This window comes from Nannospalax galili, unplaced genomic scaffold (genome assembly GCF_000622305.1).
Source record: "Nannospalax galili isolate Female #2095 unplaced genomic scaffold, S.galili_v1.0 scaffold102, whole genome shotgun sequence".
Lineage (NCBI taxonomy): Eukaryota > Metazoa > Chordata > Mammalia > Rodentia > Spalacidae > Nannospalax > Nannospalax galili.
The window spans coordinates 685,071-701,695 of record NW_008351958.1 but is presented as its reverse complement, the minus strand read 5'-3'; the positions used below and the strand labels follow the sequence as shown (position 1 = coordinate 701,695).

General features: G+C 41.5%; 1 protein-coding gene across 6 annotated transcripts in view; it reads left to right on the top strand.

The window, feature by feature from the left end:
• Window positions 1-16,625, top strand: part of Ncoa2 (nuclear receptor coactivator 2) — a 302,083-nt gene that overhangs the window by 60,115 nt on the left and 225,343 nt on the right. Inside the window, exon 2 of one of the 6 annotated variants that reach the window (XM_029553992.1) lies at window positions 3,324-3,469. The exons of the other annotated variants lie outside the window; for them this stretch is intronic. The gene's annotated coding sequence lies outside the window, so the exon portion shown is untranslated. The remainder of the gene's footprint in view (window positions 1-3,323; window positions 3,470-16,625) is intronic. 6 annotated transcript variants of the gene reach the window in all.

The following is a 16,625-nucleotide window of genomic DNA, read 5'->3' as shown; positions in this document are numbered from 1 at the left end:
TCAAAGTGCTAATCTAAGTGGAGTAAAAAGTTTTGTTTTCTCATAGATAGAAATATGTGTCTGTGGAATCACATCGGGTTAGGAACAGTGAATGAGCAGTTGTGAACTGTCACTTTATAGGAAGCAGTATTTATTATGAGGCCCCAAGTTGAGACCAATCTCATCTCACATTTTAATAAATGTTATAAAGGATGTGTACAGTCAATTTTTAGGTCTTTTTGGCAGTGAAATACCCCTCCCCATGGGAGGGGGGGTGGTTGATAAAGAAATTGCAGTTAATGATGAGTGAGAACCAGAGTGAATTTGTGTGGGATAGTTTCCTGTTATAGTTAGGGAAAAATCATATAGATTGCATCTATTTTTTTAAAAAAATTATTTATTATTTTTATTTTATGTGTATGTGTATATTGCCTGCATGTAGGTAAGTGCACCTGTGTCGTGCAGTACCCGTGGAGGTCAGAAGAGGCTGTCAGATCCCCTGAAGTTATGGACAGTTGTTTAGCTGCCATGTGGGTGCTGGGATTTGAACCCGCGTCTTCTGCAAGACTTAAGCACTGAGCCATCACTCCAGCCCCCATAGATTACATCTATTAACTGAGGCTCCTTGAACTTAGTTATAATCAGGATAGGGATCAATAATATAGTGTATTAGGGTTCTCTAGAGGAACAGAATTGATAGAATGAATGTATGACAAAGGGGATTTATTAGATTAGCTTACATGATATGTGTTGGATAGTCTAACGATGATGATCTACACACTGGAGAGACTGAGAACCCTGTAGCTACTCAGTCCATGAGGCTGGATGCCTCAGTTGTCCCAATTTGGCACTGAAGGCCTGGGGGATTTCTAGAGAGCCTTTGATCTTCAGCCCATATTGAAAGGCCAAAGGAGCTGGGTTCCAGTGTCTGTGGAGGATGGCAGAGACAGTAGAAGCAGCAGCAGCATCAACAAAGTAGATGCATTCACCAGCAAACAGTGAAGGTGGTCAGGCAAAGGCAACAGCTTTTCCTTTGACCTCCTTGTATTGGGCCACCCACTGTGGAAGAGGGTCTTCCTCCCTCAGTTAACCAACCCTTCCAGGAAATATGGCAGACCTATCTGCCAAGATTCAATCAAGATGACTACCAAGATTAGCTATCACAGTAATATAGTAGATTTTCCCATAGGTAACTGTGCTAAGATCATTAATAGACTAGGTATTTCATGGAAGATAATGAGAGCAATATGCTGTCTTGCCATTATTCAAAATCAGGTTTTATACACATCTAAGATAGATGCTGTAGGTTGTTCTGTTAAATAAGATAACTGTGTGGATATAATGCTCATTTCTTCAGGCTTTTAAAACTCAGAAGATGTAAGTGACATTACTGAACTGGGACCTTAGATCAATTCCTCAAATTCTCATGCTGGAATTGAGACCAGGGGAAGAGTGCTTCTAGAGATTTTATAAAGTTAGTTTTAGGATGAAGAGCTCCCCTGGGTATTGGAGGGTAAGCTTGTGGAAATTCCTAGTGTTCAATGGTATAGAGACTATAAAATGTGTTCTCTTATGATATATCCATAATGGAATATTAAAAGAAGTTGGAGGTACTTAGAAGGCATTCTTTTCCATTTGTAAAATGACACAAAGGGTCTCCTGAGTGTCAGATAGAATTCATTATTATTGGAGTGCTGGTTTGGCATACACTGTTATTTTCATAAAGTATAGTTGGTTATAACTGAATCCACCCAGAATATCAGGACCACTAGTACCTCCTTCCAGGTTAAGTCCCTTTCCTGAACCTTTTCCAAGCATTCTTTTTTATTTGATTTGCAGCTATTGATATACCATTTATTTTCTCTGTAAGGGAATCTGAGGTAAATTTGATTTTAATTGTTATTACATATTTTTAGTTTATTATTGAGGCAATTTTGATAATGTATGCTTTTCTAGACTATTTTCCATTATAATCCATTTTCAAATTTCACTTCAAGTTGCTAGGTGATTCTTTTTGGTTACAAAGTCTCTTCTGTACCCATGACTATAATCATGGCCTCCTGAGTTCTTTTATAGCTACCCAACCACAGGGTCTCACCCGTGCTAGCAAGGGCTCTGTCTTTGCACTTCATTCCCAGCCCCAATTTGATTTTCTGGACATCACATAGTTACTGCTGTTGCTGCTGTTATTACTGTGAGCCAACTAAGGCCAACACATGCCAGGCAAGCACCTTACCTCTGAGCTAAGCACTCAGCCCCTCAAAATCACTTCAAGTTTTGACTTCAGTATAATGCTCAAGTATGTCAGGCTTTGATGAACCATGTTGAACTGAGCTGAACTTGAATCTGGCTCTTCCCAGTGTCTTTGGCCAGTCCTCCACTGCCAGGGCCAGCTTTCCTTCCTGCTCTCCCTCCAGCCCTCAGATAGGCATTTTTAAGTACTTTTTTTCTCACCACTATGTCAGTATGTTTCTTTATTTGTGATCTTATTCAAGTGTGGTGTTTGTTTTTACCTTTGTTTGGATAGTCCTCAAATGTACAGCCATAGCCCGACTTTTCCTGAGCTCTAACTGCTTGCTTGACACTTCTCCCAGGTATCTTGCTCACACCTTCAGTGTTGCACGACCAGAGCGAAACCCATTGCTTCCTCCACCCAAACCAGTTCTCCCTCCAGATCTCCCAGTTTCTGTGCGCTCACTGCTGCACACCTAGCCTAGAGCAGTCGTCTCGCTTCTTTCTGCCCATCTTTTTGCCTGTGCTCCCCTGCCCACCTCCATGCAGTCTACCTCACAGTCTCCTAGATATCTGGATGGTCTTTTGCAGGCCTTTAGCCACCAGCATGTCCAGACCCTCCCTCAAGATTTCCTATCCTGATTAGAACAAGAAGGAAGTCCATAGCTTTGCCAGACCCTGTAATGCTGCCCAGACCCACTTGTGTAGGTTTGCTGGTCCCTTGCTGCATTACCAATTCCTAAGCTTCAGCATCTAATCTCTGTTCTGCCCCTTGAGGAACCCCATTGCCCACATCTCTACAGTGAAAAGGAGTCAAGGGTCGTCTCTCACAGTCTTTGCAAACCCACAGAACATATTCCTTTCTTCTTCATAGGCAGTTCATCTCCCCTGTGTGATAGCTTTGCAGAAGTGGCTGTTGGAGCAGCCATTCCTGTGAGCTGTTGCTCAGTGTCTCTCTGCGTTGCATCTTCTACTGGGTGGAAACACTCATCTTTTTCTTTTTTGTTGCTCAAGCACTTAACACAGACAGGAATATTGCTTGCAAATAATTCCGATGATTATGGTTGGTTTTGGTGTCCTTTACTGAAACTTCTTATTGCCCTCTTCCTAAGAAGCCTGACGTCTTGATGGAAATGAACCATCTGGAAGGGCACCAAACCTACCTATGCTGACACCAAGCCACAGCTGTACAGATCATGTTCCTGAGAGGCCAGTCTGCCAGGTGCTGTTTTACAACTTAATAAAGCTTTGGCTAGAGGTGAGTCCAGAAACATCCCAACACAGCTATTTGCTGATTCTACTCTAGCAGGCCTAGGATATATATTATATAATATAGTTCCCTCTTTTTAAACATTTTCCTTTTAGCATTTCAGCAACTCATGAGAATACCTTAAATTTTAAGATAACATTGTGTGCGAATTCAATACCAATTTGTACATGTCAATAACAAATCCCACTGTCCTTCATCTATAGAATGAGGATGATTCAGAGATTACTTTTTATCACATTAAAGAAAGCTGTGTTTGAACAAGTAAATATGAATCTGCCTGTGCATCTTATGCTGATGGTATTTGCAATTATTAAAATGGTGGCTTTGTAGTTGGAAATCATGATTAGCCTGCCCTCAGCCTGTCAGTAAGCTAAACTTAATGAAATTCTATCCTGTTGACACAGTTGGGAATACCAGGAATCCTGGTAGCAGAGTCATGTGGAAATCTCATGAGCAGTAATTTGCTGCCATTTCTAACATTTGTTTCTCCTCAGCCTAGTGACTTGAGCACTGAGGAGGACTTTTTGTCTTCCTTCCCTAACTTTGCCTGCCTCTTTTTGCCTGCCTTGCACGGGTGTTTTCTGAGTGACTGGTGGAGGCCCTGGCTAGTCACCTGCAGCACAGGGGTGGATGATGCAGACCCAGCAGCTGTGGAGCTTCCATTCCAGTGAGCCTTTTGATCTGAGTGATAACATAGCGTTCCTTATTTTGTGAAAGAAATAGTTTCTTGGGGTAGTGTTTTTGAAGGGAAAAGGCAGCTCAGGTTCACATTGACTGTCGTTTCAGTAATAATCTGAAATTTTGGCTTTCAAAAGCATAGTAATATTGTGTTCCTTTCAGACCCAAGCCTGGACTCTGATTTTTGCCTGTCTCTGTCAACAGGTATGTTGCAAGAAGTAATTATCGTTCAACAACCACTTTGATACTTACACCCAGTGGCTGTAAACAGTTATTAAAAGCTGTGGCACAGGTCAGAATGGCAGGTTGAGTGGCATGGCCAGGGTGAGGGCCAGAAAATCAGGCTTCTTTGTAGCTTTGAATACCCAGAAAATGTTCTTGCTGTAACTTTGTATTATTAAACAGGCAGAGTTTGGATTCTGTCTGAAGATTTCTGTACATTTGAAAACACCTCAAGGTTATGAACACTAGAGTGAATATTTCCTGATTAGAGTAGTATAATACAGTGCTGGAGACTCTACTGCCTAGAGAGACCCAGCCATACATTACTGTAGACTCTACTTCCTAGAGAGACCTGGATTTTAGTGCTGTGGATTCTACTGCCTAGAGAGACCTGGGTATACATTGCTGTAGACTCTATTGCCTAGAGAGATCTGGATATACAGTGCTGTGGACTCTACTGCCTAAAGAGACCTGGGCATACATTGGTAGACTCTACTGCCTAGAGGGACCCAGATATACAGTGCTGTGGACTCTAGTCCCCAGGAGAAGCCTGGGAAGGAAGGTTGTTTCAGGGAAAACAGTCCACACTGCTTCCTTGTTTGTACCCCAGGGAGAAGATGGGGCCTTACTCCAGTATGTGGTGGGAGATGGTTCGATCCCAGCCCTAGTTTGAAGGCTCATTCAGCCTAGGCTCTGCTTCTCCCAGCTGGCTGTGTGTACTTGGATCACCTTTTCCTCTGTCCATTAGTATCTTTTGACTTTTGGGAAACCCCTTTGCATCTTTTTGCTTTAATCACTTAAAAAATGTGTGTGTGTGTGTGTGTGTGTGTGTGTGTGTGTGTGTGTCCAGCAAAAATCTCTCAACCTTGTAATTTGGAGAGTAGTGGCAGAGAACACTAGACAAGAAGTTGATTAGAAAGACTCAATGCTTATTCTGCATTTAAGGCTTTCTAGCTAAAACAAATCCAAATTATGAGTGATTCATCACATTAATAGAGTTACAAGGTACCTAGTCAGACCATTCTGCGCACTTCTTTGTAGAAATGGAACTTTAGTTACCATTTGACTACTCCTGACTATTGGTTTTATAGCCCCCACTTGAATAAACCAGTTCTACTAGTCACTGTGTCCCTTGAAAGTTGTTTACTAACTCAGAGAGAGAGAGGATAGTACACATTGGGCAGTAGCTGGATAGTTGTGCTTTTGGTTCCTGGATAAAAGTTGCACCAAGCACACTTCTTTAAAAATGCTTTGAAATTTTATCTGGCTGAAAAATTACATTTCTGAATTTGAAGACCACTGGGGCCACGGCAAACTTTACAAATCATGTGTGACACATTTACAAATTCTTTGATAAAACTGTCTGTGAAGTCCTTGGAGATGATTAGCTTTGCGTCCCCATGTGTCACACACTGCCTTTTTACTCCTGGGGACTGACCATATTACGTTATTGGTGATCCTTTGGAGCTGTGTGAAATGATAATTTAACTTTCAGATGTGGTTAATCTTCAGGCCTTGCTTCTCACTATTAACATACATGGCATGACAGGCTTAAATGTTTCCAGGTGTGATTGAAAAACTTGGATGGGAAACTGACTCAGATTATCTGGCCACTGTAATTTACTATAAAACTGCAGTTTTGGCACCAGCATTGAACAGAGCATGTTAACATCAACAACACTTGAGACAAATTTTACATTAAATAAATGAACTGTCTTCTTGAGACAGTTTAGTGTTTATTATCTTTTATAATGCAGTTTATAACTGTGTTTTGTCTTTTGAATACTTGAAATTTTATTAATAAACAGGTCCTGACATACATAGTCCTGATTTTTTTTTTCTGTTGGACCATGACTGTCCTGGGGGCATCTTCTCCCATTTCCCTCTGGTTTCTGCTGTTGAAGTTTTTCCTTCACTAGTTCCACTCTGATCCCTGCCTGGATCCAGAGAGAAGCCATCCATCTATCCATCTATCTGTCCATTCCTCTGTCCATCCAACCATCATCCATCCATCCATCCATCCATCCATCCATCCATCCATCCATCTCCACTTTCCTCCAGCTTATCTAAATTGTTGTAGTAAATTACAATAAATACAGTTGTTTCCTTCTGAAACACAGCTCTGTACCAGGGTTCACTAATGCTTTGCTGGTGTCAGCAGTAAAATGTGTGAGACCTAGTGGGCTTGTGAATGGAGGTATCTGAGAGGCCTTGAACAGTTTTTTACCTGGTACAGGAGGAAAAATCCTGGGCAGAGATAGCAGGTGAGTGAGGTGAAAGAGAGGCAGAGGGTTGACCTGGGGTGGAGAGTGGCTGCTGGGTAGATTGAACTCTGGGGACTGAGGCTCCAGCACCCACTGTACCTGACCAGGGCTGGTCTTTAGCCTTTCCCAGACCTTACCCACTTCTTGCCTACCATCTTTTCTGTGGTCTTGTGACCACAGCCTTACTCGGCGTGTGTGTGTGTGTGTGTGTGTGTGTGTGTGTGTGTGTGTGTGTGTACATACTCCTGGCAACCTTAATTGGGTTTCTGAGTTTTCCTGTTGAATGTTTTTACTTATGCCTGCTAACATTTATAGAGCTATAAGTATGCTATTGTACTTCCTGCATGGAATATATGGATTAAAAAGGTTTGTTGCTTGTCTGGGACAACTTAACAGGCATTCATAACACTGTTCATCTGAGATCAGTGTCCCAGGTTCCAAACAGTAACCTAACATGGTTTTCTGAAGCTAGTTTTTCCTGTAGAATTTGTATTGAATATTTTCTGTTTTACTCTTTTCTTAATACTGAGTTGGAATTAAAGTTTCAAATATGATCAAGATACTTAGTGATAGGGAAAGTAGGGATCCTCTGTCCCTTGCATTTTAACTCAGTTACTCATTTTTAAAGTGCTTTAAGTCAGGGACTGATCAGGAAAGTTTTTTGACTCACCTTTGAAATGGTGATGGTTATGGAAAAGGCTGTCCATTATTTTGATAAGTTTTTAGTGATATTTTGGGAAGGATGTTATGTATGACTGAATGGAACCTTAGAAAAGGGATGAGTGGAATTTTTGCACTAATTTCACTAGTAAAAACATGAATTTTAAAGGACTATTTGAATCAACTTCAATTCTACTAGCGATTTTGCTTCCTCAAATGTGTTTACCAACTTGTAGGGTCAGAGCTATAGGCAGTTGCTAATGTATTAGCAATGACTGGAAATAATTCAAATTTATTGACCATCAGAGAGTACTAAATATTTAGCTTTCTTGCTTGGTGCTTGTATTGAAATAGCATGTGAGTTAATGGTTAATGGCTGAGAGGCTGTTATTTCTGAAATGCTATCTGCATGTAATCTGTCCAGTGCTATCATTTATATTTTACATGTGTTAGAACTTTTAGACTATATCTTATAAATTTCAAAGGAAGAAATAAATTCTGAAGGCTGTTTTTCTATGCAGGAGTCTGTGAATACGAACCTTTGAGGGAAGGAGAGTACTCTAAGTTATGGCCCAGGGAGAACTCTTTTTAAAAAAGCAAATAGAATGCAAGAATACATTAGTACTAAAGCATCTTGTACACCCTGGTAGTATCTAGTGCATTCTAAAATGTCTGAAGTTGGCAGGAGTTCAGCATGTGAGAATCTGTGAGAAAGCACAATAGTTTTGCATGAGGATGACCAAGCAGAAAGCATGTGCATGCATGGAAGAGCAGAGAGAAACTGAAGCATGGGGCCTTCTCTGTAGCACAGCGATGCAGTGTTAAATTGGAAATGTCTTAACCTGAGTGATCTTATTTGAATATGTTAGGAAGAACTCAAAGTAATGTTTTTATGTTTTAAAGTTTGAGGAAAATAATTGACCAGCTTGTTTCAAATTTTCTGAAAACTAAAATATGACCTAAAAAGCAGTTCTTGAGAGAAGCTTTGTTTGCAAGTCCTAAAGCACTACTGTCGCGGATTTTCATTTTCTTTTGCTAGTTTCTATTACATTAATTTTCAGGTTCCTGAAATTCCATGAGTGTGGTTAACTTTAAAAATATCCAGATATTTTGATTTTTTTGAGACAGAGTCTCCTTGTAGTTCCAGCTGTCCTGGAACTCACTATGCAGACAAGGCTGGTCGAAATCTCACCAAACTCTTACCTGCCTCTGCCTCCAGAGTTCTGGGATTAAAGGTGTGAAACATCACGTCCAGCCAGATATTTTGAATTTTAAAGCTATAAGAAACTCAACTTTATGCCATCTATTTGTCAAAATACAAAGATCATGTAGAAATGATTGAGTTGCATCATTTCATGTAAAGATTCTGGTTTATGATTAAGTTTTCTAGTGGTGATAACATTTTTAAAAATCTTCATTCTTTCAGCATTTCAAATTTTTATAAAAAAAAATTTAAGAGAAAAAAAATCCCAAGAACTTTGAATACCTATCATATTCAGAAATTGGTGCCATAGGAAAAGAGAGATCTATATCAAGTTAAAAGTCTTTGTGTGACTGAGAAGGGGCATCTGTACAAAGTATATGTTCAAAGAATGTGTATTAATCAATGAGATGCATTTGCTGTTGGCTATTGGGGCGAAGGTCTGTCTTTTGCCCCTTCTTGTTTCTGTCAGTATTGTTGAAAGTTGGTGTTTATCCCTGGTGCTTCTTTGACCAAACTTAGAATTTACTAATTAAAAGACTATAAGTAACTCTGAGGCCAGCGAGTAATGCATTAGGTACTAAATGCAATTGTTAGTAATATCTGTTTTGTTTCTTACAACAAAGTTCATTAGTAATTCACAAATTAATTGAGGGCCTTGTTTTGGGGGGGCATGTACTGCAGTCACTGCAGGAGTGTGACTTTTAGTTATAATTAAATTTGGGGTACTCATGTGTGTATTGAAAAGCAAACACAGTTACTGTGGTCTGAGACTGGGATGCAGCAGTGTTAGAGGGCTGCTAGGCCCTGAAGGCTCTCGAAGGCCGGGTGTTCCAACCCGACTCTACCAGGAAAACAGCAAAGCCCTACACATTTGTTTGAAGGCACTGTGTCTCACTAGCTGCATTTATGTTGCCTGTCCTTGTAGAATTTTAAGCATAAAAACCTGTGCAGTGTGCAGCACCGCCAGACGCTGTTCTCTGTGCTAGGCTGTTGTGGGCCTTTGCTGCCAGCCCAGCAGCAGTGGGAAGCGGGTCTGGCTCTCCCCACTTTGCAGATGGCACACAGGGGCCAAGGGTTTTGTTTGGAAATTGAACCACTGGTGTGGAGAGCCCCTCTTCAGATCTCAGATTCAGCCTCCTCGGGTTGGGATCCTGACCACTTTCCTCTGCTGCCTATCCAGAAAGAACTCTGGGCAAGTAGACACCAGTGTCTTTCCAGAATCTGACCTGTTCCTCCCAAGCCTCTCCTGGGAGGAGCACATTGGCAGAGTGACTTCTTACTGAGGTGTTCTTCCCTGGACTGAGATATGGGCGGGAACTGCTGCATACAGTGAGTGACCTTGATGAGCTTCCGGAACAGCAGCTGACAAATCTGCCTTCTATAGTAGAGACTGCTAAAGCATAGAGACTGCTGAGAGTGGGTCTGGAATGTCCCCACAGGTCTGGAGGTTAAAGGCTTGTCCTTAGCTCTGTGCTTCAGTGAGGCAGTGGGAACTTTAGGTGGGGCCTCGTAGAAGGAAGTCTTGGGAATATACCCTTGAGGGGCTCTTACTTTTACTAGGTTTTTCCTCTCTGTTACCTCAGCCATGAAGTGAGCAGCTTTGTACCACAGATTCTGGCACAACGATGTGCCCATCACAGGGCTAAAGTAATGTGCCAACCAGCTGTGCATAGAAGCCTTCGAACTGTGAACCAAAGTAAACTTCCTTAAAGGTTCACTCTCTTAGGTATTTTGTTACAATAATGGAACGTCAACACCCAGGAGAATGAGGGAGAGAGGCAGTGTTGCTGCCTGACCCAAAATATGAGCTCCAGATTGGACACATTCGCCCTGTGGGGGCACTGCTTTTCCCAAGGACTACTTTTTTTTTTTGTCTTTTTGAGACAGGGTCTTGCTGTAGCCCTAGCTGTACTAGAACTCACCATGTAGACCAGGCTGGCTTTGAACTCACAGAGATCCTCCTGCCTCTGCCTCCCAAGTGCTGGGATTAAAGGTGTGCACCACCACACCTGGCTTCCCAAGGACTTCTTTGCTCCAATACTTCAAGAGGAGCACTAGCTGGGATTTACTTGTGATTAATGATTCACCCAGCACTCTGGAAGAAGCTCTCTGTGTGTGTGTGTGTGTGTGTGTGTGTGTGTGTGTGTACACACCTATGTAGGTATGCCTGTATCTAGGAATTACTTGATCCACATCAGGTTATCAAAAATATCAGAGCATTCATGTTAGCTTAATTTATTTTGTGAGCTGTTCCTGGCCCATGACCCCCCCCACCACCACTGGTAGCTACATCTGCAGCCCAACCTGGCATGTTTATACATGTAAATCTGTCTGTCAGGAGCACCTGTCTCATTTTCAGCTGCCTGGAAAAAGGAGTTTCTTCCCTTTTAGATATATGTGCTCTCCCTTCTCATGTAGGCCCTCCAGAGTGACTTTTGAGCTTGGCCCTTCCGTTTTATGCCCGTGTACTTGGAGACCATTGGACATAACAGCCAACAGGTAGGGGTACTCCACCAGTGGGTGAATGGAGAGTCTGTGATACTGTGGAACATTACTCAGCCTTCAAAAGGAAGGCAATTCTGACATTTTATTAGGTGGATGAACTGGGCCAGTCACAAAAAGGCAAATAGGGAAATTCCACGTTTAAGAAGTACTTAGTCTACTCCAGAGAGACACAGAGTAGAATAATACGTCAGGGGCTAAGAGCAGGGTGTAGGAGGGAATTAGGAGATGTTTAATACTAAGTTTCAGTTTTGCAAGATGAAAACAATGTTGGAGATTAGTTGTGTAACAGTGTGAACACACTGAACAGTGTTGAACTCTGTGTTTGAGATGGTAACTTTATTTTGTGTTTAATTACAATTTAAAAAACATGTCTAGACCCTTAGATGCAGTATGAATCTGTTCAGCTTGTTCAGTCTATTGCTTTAACTGAGTCATATACTTCTTAGTACCCTCTCTGCCATGGTTGGGAGCAACCAGCTGGGTCCCACTTTCTAGGTAACCTTCTGGCACTTGTGTGAATGTCTTGAGAGCAACTTAGGAAGAGCAGTTGGTGGCAGTTAAGAGAGGCGAGCAAGGGATGGGAAGAAATGGTGGCGACAGGTACAGTGGTGCATGTTCAGGGTGACTGCCAAAGTGAGCCTGGGTTCTGGAGGTGGGGATGGCCCTGGCCCAGGCAGCATGGGTGGTGAGTGCTCACTGCCTTCTCCTGGTTCATCTCTGCTTTTCAGCATCCAAATCTCATCACATCTGTTAAGAGTATTTGATGGGTTCTACCAAGGATCAAGATGCATTCCTGTCAATGATAATTTGCTTCACAGAACCAGTGCTACAAAGAAGATATGGTGTTATGAGGACTCAGGGGAGGATGTGTGCTGGGTTTACGCTGTGAGGATCCCTTATCTGAAATGCTTTGACCAAGAATTGGGCTGGATTTTGGAATATTTACACAGATATGAAATTCATGTATGTTCTGGATATATGTGCCTTATACAAAGGAAGGTGATTTTGTCCAATATTTTAAATAATTTTATACATGAAACAAAGTGGGGTTTTTTTGTTTGTTGTTGTTTTGAAACAGAGTCTCACTATATAGCCCTAGCTGGCCTGGAACTCCCTATGTAGACCACGCTGGCCTTGATCTCACGGAGATCTTCCTTGTCTCTGGCTCCCAAGTGCTGGTGTGCAGTGTACCACCGAGACTGGCTTGAAACAAAGTTTTGTAGTGTGAAATTTTCCACTTGAAGTTTCAAGTTGTCATTCAAAGTTTGAAATTTTGGCCTATTTTGGACTTTGGTTTTCAAATTAAATATGCTCAGCCCTTAATTAAGAATAAGGCAGCAAAGAGTCTAGGCTCAGGCTAGAGGGAATTTTGAATGTACTATCTTGAGAGTTTGAACTTCATTTTGTACTGCTGGAAGCTTTAAAGTGTGAGGATGATGTTGGCTGAGGCCTTCACGGGTCAAGCTGACCAACATGGTATCCGGAAGCCTGAGGCTGATGTGGTCAACTTTGTGATTGTTTAGTTCTGGATCTGGGCTGGGTTTTTTGGTGTCCATGTGAAAAATGAAATCAGCTTAGGTAAGTCAGTAAGAATCACAAATTGTCTTGAAAAGTGAGAGGCATTAGAATGGGTAGGTAGGTTTACAGTCCAGAGCTCTGAGTGATCTGAGAGGGTTAGACATGGTGTGCAGTTTCCCGGAGCCTGTGGGCAGCAGCGTAAACAGGGAACTGTATGGATGGAGGGTTACTGAACCATGAAAAGTGGAGAGGACCGAGCTGAAGTAGAGATGGTGGAAGGAAGAACTGAGGCAGGACAGGACCACCCAGCAAGCACAGGCTGTGTGCAGTGTTTCTTATGTCTCTTGTGCTACCCGAGTCACCCCTTTTAGGAAACGGACCCTTCCTGCTCTTGGGTAAACTGTCTCCCCACCGCAGGAGCATCCTGGCTGGAGCAAGCTGGTGGGGGATCCTGGATGGTGCAAAGCACTGCTGAGGGACAGTTGCAGGTGATGATGACAGCCAGCGTGGCCTGGCTTTGTTGGCTGTGCCTGCAGATATTCCCAAGGCTGCCATTCCAGCATCCATGCCTCTGCACACTGGTGACTTGCACACTCTATGAAATGTTGAAGTTTGTGTAAACTTTTTGTCATCAATGGTCACCCAACTGTGTCTGAGAATTTATACAGCACGATATTCACGAGGGTTGAACAGGGCAGTGATGACTGTTACCCAGCTAGAGAGTCTGTCAGGCCTGTGCCCTGCACTGATTGGTGCTGGCACTCAGGAGCTTGGGAGCAGTGTGGAGTGCAAAGGGTGTGCAGCTAATGCTGCCACAGGGTCCCTCCACAGCCCTAGATCCCCAGATGCACATCAGTGGATGTGGGAGTGTTTCCGATTTTTCTGGACTTGGTTCAATTTTAAGTGAATTCATTCAAGTCTGCAAATGAAAAATGTGCTTTGACTGTGTCCTATAAGCAGCTGGAAAAAGACTAGTCCAGGAAGCTCTTTGATCAGTGCTGGCGCCAAATATTGGGGTGAGTGAAGGAAGGGTGAAGAGTGGAGTTTGGAGTCAGAAATCAGGTTTGATCCTTTGCTTTGACCCTAGTGGAGAGAACTTAGGCAAGCTATTAAACTTAGTTCTCAGTTTCTTTGTGAAATAAAGGCTGTAATATTTACCTCTCAGGCCTGTCTGATGATTTGGGCTTATGATTAAAGCATGCGGACTCTGCTGCTCTTTTCTGCTGTTTGTGTGGAGCCACCTGGGGCCTGCGTAGAGCATGAGGTGCTCTGAACTGTGAACTCCTGGAGTTTGATCTTTCAAGATTAAATAGGCTCAGAGCAGTCACTGAGGAAAGCAAGGGTGTGGTTACTTTGAGCTATTTAAAATGAGAAAATTAATTTGTAAGTATGAAGATCTATGGGTACAGTCTGTTTAAATAGTGGCATAGCAAATATACTCTTATATGTTACAAAGTGCCTTTTAAAAAGCCCACTCCCAAAGAGCTACTACAAAAGCTGTGTCTAAAATAGAATAAGGGGATTTCAACAGATTTTCCTGTCAGCTTGGACAGAAGAGGACCAGCTTTCGTATGTAGAGTTAGGTTAGGAGTCATTTGGGAAGTTTCAGTGGGACCAGTATTGTGGATAGAGGCTCAGAAATACAGACACATTGTAATGTGTATTCACTGCATTATAGTATATTCCTGACTGTATGGGTGTGTTGGTTTTCTTTTAATTATTAAGCTTCATTTGAGACTTGTTTGCAAATGTAGCCATTTGAATCCACAGTGGGCTGAACTTGGCACACACACTCTGTACACAGTGTAGTTGTTTAACTGAAAACATGGACTTGCTAATCTTTTTTTTCCTTAAAAGTTCCTAGAGATTTAAAAAAAAATTAGAATGAATACTTTGTCCTCTTTCCGCTACCAGAAATTGTGCTGGCTTCTTCCCTGGCCTCTTTTAACTCCAGTGATTGCTTACTGTATGCTTGTGTTTTGGGTAAACAAAGTCTTAAAATGGCTTCACTGAGTGCCTTCTTTTCCTAAGTACAGTTTTGAGTCTTAATAAAGAAGTCTGAGGGACATGAATATGAAAGAGAATCGCCTCTGAGGGGACTTGCATTCCACCATTTTCATGTCATAATGTAAGTCATGCCTTACTGTTTACACTGCGGTTTGTCTCTGTGTGAAAGCTTCGTTTAGCCACACTCCCTTTGCCAGGATTCAGACATAGCAGTGCTTTGATTTTATTCACAATATTTGGTTGCTGCTTGACTGAATAAGGAAATTTTGCATTATAGAATTTAATGTAAGCATTAAAGATAAAAGTTTAAGTTGCAAGGATGGAAAGTTGAGGGCTAGCCTTGGGAGACGCTGACTCAGACAAGGACAAAAGCAAAGCAGCCAGGGAAAGGATAAAGCCTAACGGAAACTAAAGCTCAGTTTAAGATGAACTTGGCTGAAGTCTGAATTTACTTTGATTTCTCTGGGGGGTGTGAGCTTAAAACCTAAAAGAATACAACTCTGAAATAGTATCAAAATCTTATACTTTAAAAAAGCTTGGCACAAATTAATATATAGAAATAATTCTAGAAAGGCGGGTGTGGTAGCACACGTCTTTAATCCCAGCACTTCAGAGGCAGAGGTAGGCAGGTCTCTGAGACACCAAGGCCAGGCTAGCTTGGGCTATAGGGAGACCTTGTCTCAACAGAAAAAGAAAAGGAAGTGTTATGTTGTCTCTGTATGCAGAACTGATTAAGAGAACTTAATGATTTTACTTTCAGCAATAATTATTATAAAATTGAGAGTTCCCTTTTTATAATGAAAAGCTGCACAGTATAGGTGTGTCTGCATGTCAGTAAAATCCCATTTGTGTTAGAGCATTTTTTTCTATGCTGATTGTTCTTAAGTGGAAATGAATGAGACATTCAGACAAATTAAGTAATTGAGATTATTTATGAAGAGAAATATATTATTGTATTATCATTATTTATTGTTATTATTTTGAGAGAGAGGGTCTAACCATATATAGCTCAGGCTGGCCTTGGACTTGTAATCTTCCTGCCTCAGCCTCTGGAGTACAAAGATTACAGGTGTTTGTCATAATAGCTGGCTAGCTATTTATTATCCTACACTAGTGTCTTTTCCAAATAACTAAAGATAACCAATTCTTGGGTGTTAGAATAGCTTTAGTTTTATTAAACCACTTCAAAGAGAAGGTTTTCGGTATTTCATTCATTTAAGCCTTTTAAGATTACACAAGGTCAGTTATTCTTTTCTTGTGACTCAGGAAACACACAGGATTTTTTGTTGCCGTACTGTAGCATCAGACTTGACTAAGTGTTTTCCTGTATCTGAGCTTTGGTTCTGATTGTCAGCTGTTGCTTTTTACTTCCTGTCTCCATGCTCCCATATGGTGAAAATAAAAAACGAGGTGACCATGAAAACATACATTTGGTGAGTGGTTTATAGTCTTAATATCAAAGGTATCACCTTCTTCATGTACAGAAAAAAGTCAGGTATAGACATTCCAAATAGCCAGCCGGAAGTCAAGCCTGTAAATGAAGATGGGATTTGACTCAGCTGAGCATTTCCATATTAGTAAGTATGTCTAATAAGTAGGCAATGCTGCTTGTATTGATATGGGAGGGCATTTATAGAACCTCAAAATTACGCTCCTGGACTGCTTCCCATTAGTGCCTCCAGAGATAACCATGGTTGGGATATTGATCCCTAGAGATAAATGTCTTTCTCCCATGGATTAGTTTTAAATCTCTATCCCCCACAGATTCATTTTATCACTCCTTTGAATTCATAAAAGTTGACTTACATAGGCTACATTTTTGGTGTCAGACTTTTCTGAGTGGGCACATAAGTGAGAGTCATTCATGTTGTGGCTCATAGTTCCTTTTTCATTGCTGTAAACTGTCCCATTTTATGAATTATTGATTTATCTTGTAGATGAATATTTGAGTCACATCCAGTTTTGCCCGTTAGGAATAAAATTGCTTTAGCTATTACTATGTATGTTGTTACATGAATCTTCCAAAATTGTTGAGTCCTGGAAATGTATATTGAACTATAATAGTAAGAATAGTCAACGTATTAGT